The sequence below is a fragment of the Biomphalaria glabrata genome, chromosome 16 (assembly GCF_947242115.1).
Source record: "Biomphalaria glabrata chromosome 16, xgBioGlab47.1, whole genome shotgun sequence".
NCBI classification, from domain to species: domain Eukaryota; kingdom Metazoa; phylum Mollusca; class Gastropoda; family Planorbidae; genus Biomphalaria; species Biomphalaria glabrata.
In genome coordinates, this window is record NC_074726.1 from 21,658,466 (window position 1) to 21,665,136 (window position 6,671).

A 6,671-nucleotide genomic window follows, 5' to 3' on the forward strand; every position below is an offset into this window, starting at 1 on the left:
AAATAAATTCATTGCTTTGTTCTTTAGTTCAAATAAAAGTAAATTCATTGCTTTGTTCTTTAGTTCAAATACAAATAAATTCATTGCTTTGTTCTTTAGTTCAAATAAAAGTAAATTCATTGCTTTCTTCTTTAGTTCAAATAAAAGTAAATTCATTGCTTTGTTCTTTAGTTCAAATAAAAGTAAATTCATTGCTTTGTTCTTTAGTTCAAATAAAAGTAAATTCATTGCTTTGTTCTTTAGTTCAAATAAAAGTAAATTCATTGCTTTGTTCTTTAGTTCAAATAAAAGTAAATTCATTGCTTTCTTCTTTAGTTCAAATAAAAGTAAATTCATTGCTTTGTTCTTTAGTTCAAATACAAATAAATTCATTGCTTGTTCTTTAGTTTAAAGGCTATTGAATTCATCTCATATTCTTTAAGTTTAGATGCTAGAAATTTTATCTCTTGATTAGTTTAAATGCCACTAAATTCATGGCTTGTTCTTTAGTTTAAATGCCACTAAATTCATGGCTTGTTCTTTAGTTTGAATACCACTAAATTCATGGCTTGTTCTTTACTTCAAATGCTACTAAATTCATGGCTTGTTCTTTAGCATATAATTTTTTTTTCTTTATATTACTGTTCTTTCTAGTCTTCATTGCAAATATTTTATCAATTGCTTTAGCTGTGATTTGTTCATAGTAATATAAATGACTTTAATTTAGAATATAATTTTTCATATGTCCAAAACACTTTTTTTTTTTTACTGTTGAATGCACAACAAGGTATACTAAAACTAGTTTCAATAACGCAAAAATTGACTGAGGAATTCAGGATGGTTTTCTGCATTTTATTTTTCACAACACATTAGTCTTTATAGCACTTTTTTAACTTATTGAATTTTCAGTCAACCTCTTATAGCTCTGATTGTTTTTACTTGGGGCTCAGTGGTAATGCACAACGGAATTACTTTAGCTCATATCCATGTTGATGCCAGGATAAATTTTTAGCTAGAATTTTTAGTGTGTCCATCTAGATCTAATGAAACATAATATCTGCTGGTTAGGTCAAAATTGGAATTGTCATTGCCCTTATCACATAACTTTTTCTTACGTCACTGGACACTGAAACAGGTGAACATAACTTCCAAGGTTTCCAAGAGCATTGTTCACTTGAAATATTTCTGTAAATACTTTTGGGCTACATGCACAATTGAAGTTTCAGTTTACAAGAAAATTGGTGCCATATAATATGATATGATGAGAGTTAACCATATTGTACTGAATCCTTTTTAAAAAAATTTTTATTGATTGATGTACTCTATTGCAGTCCACTTTTTTATAAGTGGAGTATTTAGTTTGCCTAACTTTTGCTCAGAATCTGAAATAATTTTCTTAAAGAATGTTTAATCTCAACAAACAAAAAATTTGGCAACTATACTAAATTGATTCCTTTAAAAAAATGTCTGTCCCTTTTTTTTTTTTTGTCATTTTAAATTTATTGTAGATAAAATTAAAAAAAAAACCATATATTTTCTCATGTTTTGGCTATTTATCATAAGCTACAAGGTAGAAGCACGCACGCATGGTTTTATTGGACTGATTTTTCTTGTCCAATCGCTTTCGTTTTTTAAGATCTTTGATCCCATGATAATTTGTTCTCTTACTGAATAGCTACGGCAACCAGAAAAGATAATTTCAGTGCTTGTGAAAGCACATAGTTATACATAGGATTCTATTTCCTTTGAGAAATACTTTCAAATAATGTTGGCTTCCTAAATCCTTGTTTGCTTTAGCAACGGATTATAAATTTACATTTGGACATGTGTACGTTTTTTTTTGTTGTTTTTATAGTACAGGGACGAAATCTATAAAAATATATGTATATTTTGGAAAGGATTATTAGTAAAGGAATTTAATCTATATATGTATGTATATTTTGGAAAGGATTATTGTCAGTATGTCAGTAACATACTCTCTCTTCTTAGTTGCATTATTTTTTTAATAAACATTTTCTTTTTTCATGAACACAATCTAAAATGTTGACAAACTCTATCCCTGGTTTCACCTTCATTAAATTGTAGTACTATTAAAATCAGATTTTGTGATGAAATATTCTCTATGTTTGTAAATAGTTTGGATATGTATTTTTTTATAAGTCTCATCAACTAGATGTCATTATCTCTGGTTTTTTATTTGTGTTGTTTCTTACACTTCTAAATGTCTGTTAACCGTTTCATGCGTAATATGTTATTTAGCAAGAGCATTGTTAACTACATGTTTAGTTTGTCAGACTTACCAATAGATTTGCTCATTATAGTGTAATTTAAATGTTGAAACACTGCGCTCATCCTTAATCTTCGGAACCGAAGACATTGCCATTATTATTATTATTATGACAAGGAATAGTACTTAATGCTGTATTACTTGAAAAGATTGGCCAATTTCTTTGTGGAGTGTAGATTTAGTGTGAATCTATATATTCTAAATGTACTTTTTTTTTTTTTCTTTTCACACACACACATAAGGCTAATTATAAAGCCATTTTTAAACTTAAACATCAATGAAATCAATAGCCATTCTCATCTTCAAAATTGATTCGCTCGTTGGTTTCTGCATGAATACTTTTGTATTTGAGTTAACAATAAAATATTTTTTTTATTAAATTAGTAAGTCAACATTTACTTGTGATTCAAAGTACTGGTTTTCAACATACTATATTATGAACTTCATATTTACCTCATGCTGATATTTTTTTTGTTTTAATTGCCAAAAAAATATTTGTTTTAATTACAGATTCTCTTGGATAATCTAGTCTAAAATATAGAATTTTATTTTGCCTAAAGTAAAAAGTTTAAAGGCATTACTTTTTTTTGTATTGCACAAATTATTTATATTTTATTAATGATGCAGTTTTGCCATAATCTTTTGCTACTATAAAATATTTGGACTGACATTTTGATGGTCTTGGGTTGGAAGTTGTCTTGCTGCCATACCTGCCATTTTGTGAGAGGTTTCAGCTAGGACATAACCATCTTCATCATCCTTAACATGTAAAGCAAAACTGATTATTAAGTAAGAACAATTTGCAATAATACTTTTATAGAACTTTTAAAATATCCTTATTTTTAATGGTATAGTCATGCAAACACCTGGATATTTCCTAGTCAGCTACGGTATGCAACGTTTTGGCGTAAGTTGTTGACAATAATTTATAAAACACAAATCTTTTTATAATAAATTTTGATTTTTCACTATACTATAGTATATACAATGTATTATCCCCTTCCCACAAAGAGAAAAATTAAATAATTTTGATTATTTCATGAATGCATATTGAGAACTATGGATGGCTGTCTGGTAGTACAGTATGAGCTCGGGACTTATGGTCTCGATATCCCAAAATCCCCCACAACACACACGTAATAATATTAGTGATATAGCAATAATTGCGCTACAAATTTAAATCCAAAATATAATGGATAAAAATAACTTGTTTTTTTTACATAAAAATATGTTTAAACACGAATACACACATATATATATATATATATATATACACACACACACACACATATATATATATATATATATCTATATATATCATTCTTTTTATGAACATAAATAATGTGACTAAAACATTTCACGCCAAAACGCCCTGCAAGCAAAAGACCCTGCTTTGTCCCCAGTCACAGTCGGTGTCAGTTTATTCTTGTCTGTTGTTTGCCTCATCTAGTCCTAAAGTATTTTATGTTTGAACTTCATGTATCACTCTTGACCAGCAATACACATCCTTCTGAAAAGGGGGGGGGGGGGGGGAACTTAGCAGACGTGGAAGTTATGATGTTGAAACAAAAAAATCTCTAGTTTTATTGGGCATGCCTCTAAAGAATAAAATCTGCTCAGTTTATGTAAATTATAAAAATTGCATCTGAAGTTAAAAAAAGATTTTGCTCATAAAGATCATTGCTTGTGACTGTCTTTTTTTTTATTACCTTTAGATGGAAATTGCAACGTTTTGTAACTCTAGGTAAATAGATGTTTTCCTCTGTAAACTAATTGTAATATCATAAAGCCAATGTAGTGATATTGCTTATGACAATCTTATTTAGCAATCATTGCTCAATGTATTTTTAAAACAAGTGTTTTTTTAAGGTAATTTTTAATATGGTTTCTTAAGATATATTTTGTATATTATACATTTGTTAAAGGCTCACATTCATATTGTGTATCACCTGAGTTGAGTTAATTTATTTTAAGTCCTTCATGTTATTTCTTATTTGGAATTGTAAAAGTAGCGTTGTTGTTTTTTTTAAAAAAAAACTAAAATAAAACTGATTAATTTTACAATTATATAGGGTTACATCTTTCATCTGTTAAAAAAACACTCAAAAAAATAGTTGCTATTTTACTAACTTTTAATATGCGACTTATTTTTCTCTTGTGACAGCTACTAGTATTTTTCATATCTTCTTTGTCAATATTGTACATGTGGCCTTACCTGTGGTAACTCTTTAGCCATGGTGTGTTAGAAAACATTTTTTTTTCCAGGTTTACTCTCTGATCTTTGTCTAATCCTACAATTTGTTTTGCTTAAATTCTATTGCATTTCCATATTTTAATCATTCTTATTCATGTATCAGAAATAAATAAGTAGATTCACAATTTTTTTTTTCGTCTGGGTCTTTACTTTTAATTTGAGTGTAATATTATCTGTTATTTGTCATTGATTTTGTTCTTCTTTGGTTGTGCAGGGGAGATCGTTTCTTTGGTGGTTTCTTTGAAAAACAATTGTTTTGTTGTTGTTGCATTTTTGTTTTAAAGTAAATATGAACTAAATGTGACTTTGACAATGAATTAACTTAGTTAATGAACTAGCTCTCTAGTAGTCTTCTCTCTTGAACACTTTGTGGTCATTAAAAATTCTTTTTTTTTAACCAGTATTTCTTTTTTGAGTCAACTAATATTTTGTTAATGTGTTTTTCATCAGTTACAAAAATATATACAACTCATTCCTGCCATTAATCTGTTTATAATCATGTCATCATGATTAAGATTAGCGAGTATTTCAATATTTATATGTGGCTTTATAGGAAACTTTTAATATTTTAACTCAGCTGATGCAAACGTTTTTTTTATACACTGGCGATGTTGCAATTAAAGTTTACTGTAGCATTTCTTTTAAAATGTGAGTTCTCTAAATTAATAGACAGATAAAGCCTCTACTCGTGCGTGTTATCTGATACATGGCATTTACTACCATTCCTCTGACTCCATGAAGTAACTATTCTGGAGTACTAAAGACTAACCTTCAAAACAAAAACCGAACAATCTGCAATGAACATTTTAATTTAGTATATATTTAAAAATCTATATATCTACCTCTCTTTCTTCATATATCTTTATAGGGTATATTTTAATGGGAAAAAAAACATGCGTCCCCCCCCCTCCCATAAATCACACCCGAAAAAATTCATGGCTAGTGCCATGACATAACCAGGCATATTTTTCGCTTCTTTGGAATGTATCTATCTGGTAATTAAATAAAAAATATGGTTACATCAGAGTGGGGCATCAGTAGTTGTGTTTTAATCGCACTTGGGTTGAAACTGTACTCTCTTGTCTGCCAAGACATACATAAAAATCTGTTCCTGAAAGAAACTTTCAATCAAAGTGAGGTCAAACCATGGTTTAAAGTAAATATGAACTAAATGTGACTTTGACAATGAATTAACTTAGTTAATGAACTAGCTCTCTAGTAGTCTTCTCTCTTGAACACTTTGTGGTCATTAAAAATTCTTTTTTTTTAACCAGTATTTCTTTTTTGAGTCAACTAATATTTTGTTAATGTGTTTTTCATCAGTTACAAAAATATATACAACTCATTCCTGCCATTAATCTGTTTATAATCATGTCATCATGATTAAGATTAGCGAGTATTTCAATATTTATATGTGGGTTCTCTAATATTTTGTTAATGTGTTTTTCATCAGTTACAAAAATATATACAACTCATTCCTGCCATTAATCTGTTTATAATCATGTCATCATGATTAAGATTAGCGAGTATTTCAATATTTATATGTGGCTTTATAGGAAACTTTTAATATTTTAACTCAGCTGATGCAAACGTTTTTTTTATACACTGGCGATGTTGCAATTAAAGTTTACTGTAGCATTTCTTTTAAAATGTGAGTTCTCTAAATTAATAGACAGATAAAGCCTCTACTCGTGCGTGTTATCTGATACATGGCATTTACTACCATTCCTCTGACTCCATGAAGTAACTATTCTGGAGTACTAAAGACTAACCTTCAAAACAAAAACCGAACAATCTGCAATGAACATTTTAATTTAGTATATATTTAAAAATCTATATATCTACCTCTCTTTCTTCATATATCTTTATAGGGTATATTTTAATGGGAAAAAAAACATGCGTCCCCCCCCCTCCCATAAATCACACCCGAAAAAATTCATGGCTAGTGCCATGACATAACCAGGCATATTTTTCGCTTCTTTGGAATGTATCTATCTGGTAATTAAATAAAAAATATGGTTACATCAGAGTGGGGCATCAGTAGTTGTGTTTTAATCGCACTTGGGTTGAAACTGTACTCTCTTGTCTGCCAAGACATACATAAAAATCTGTTCCTGAAAGAAACTTTCAATCAAAGTGAGGTCAAACCAT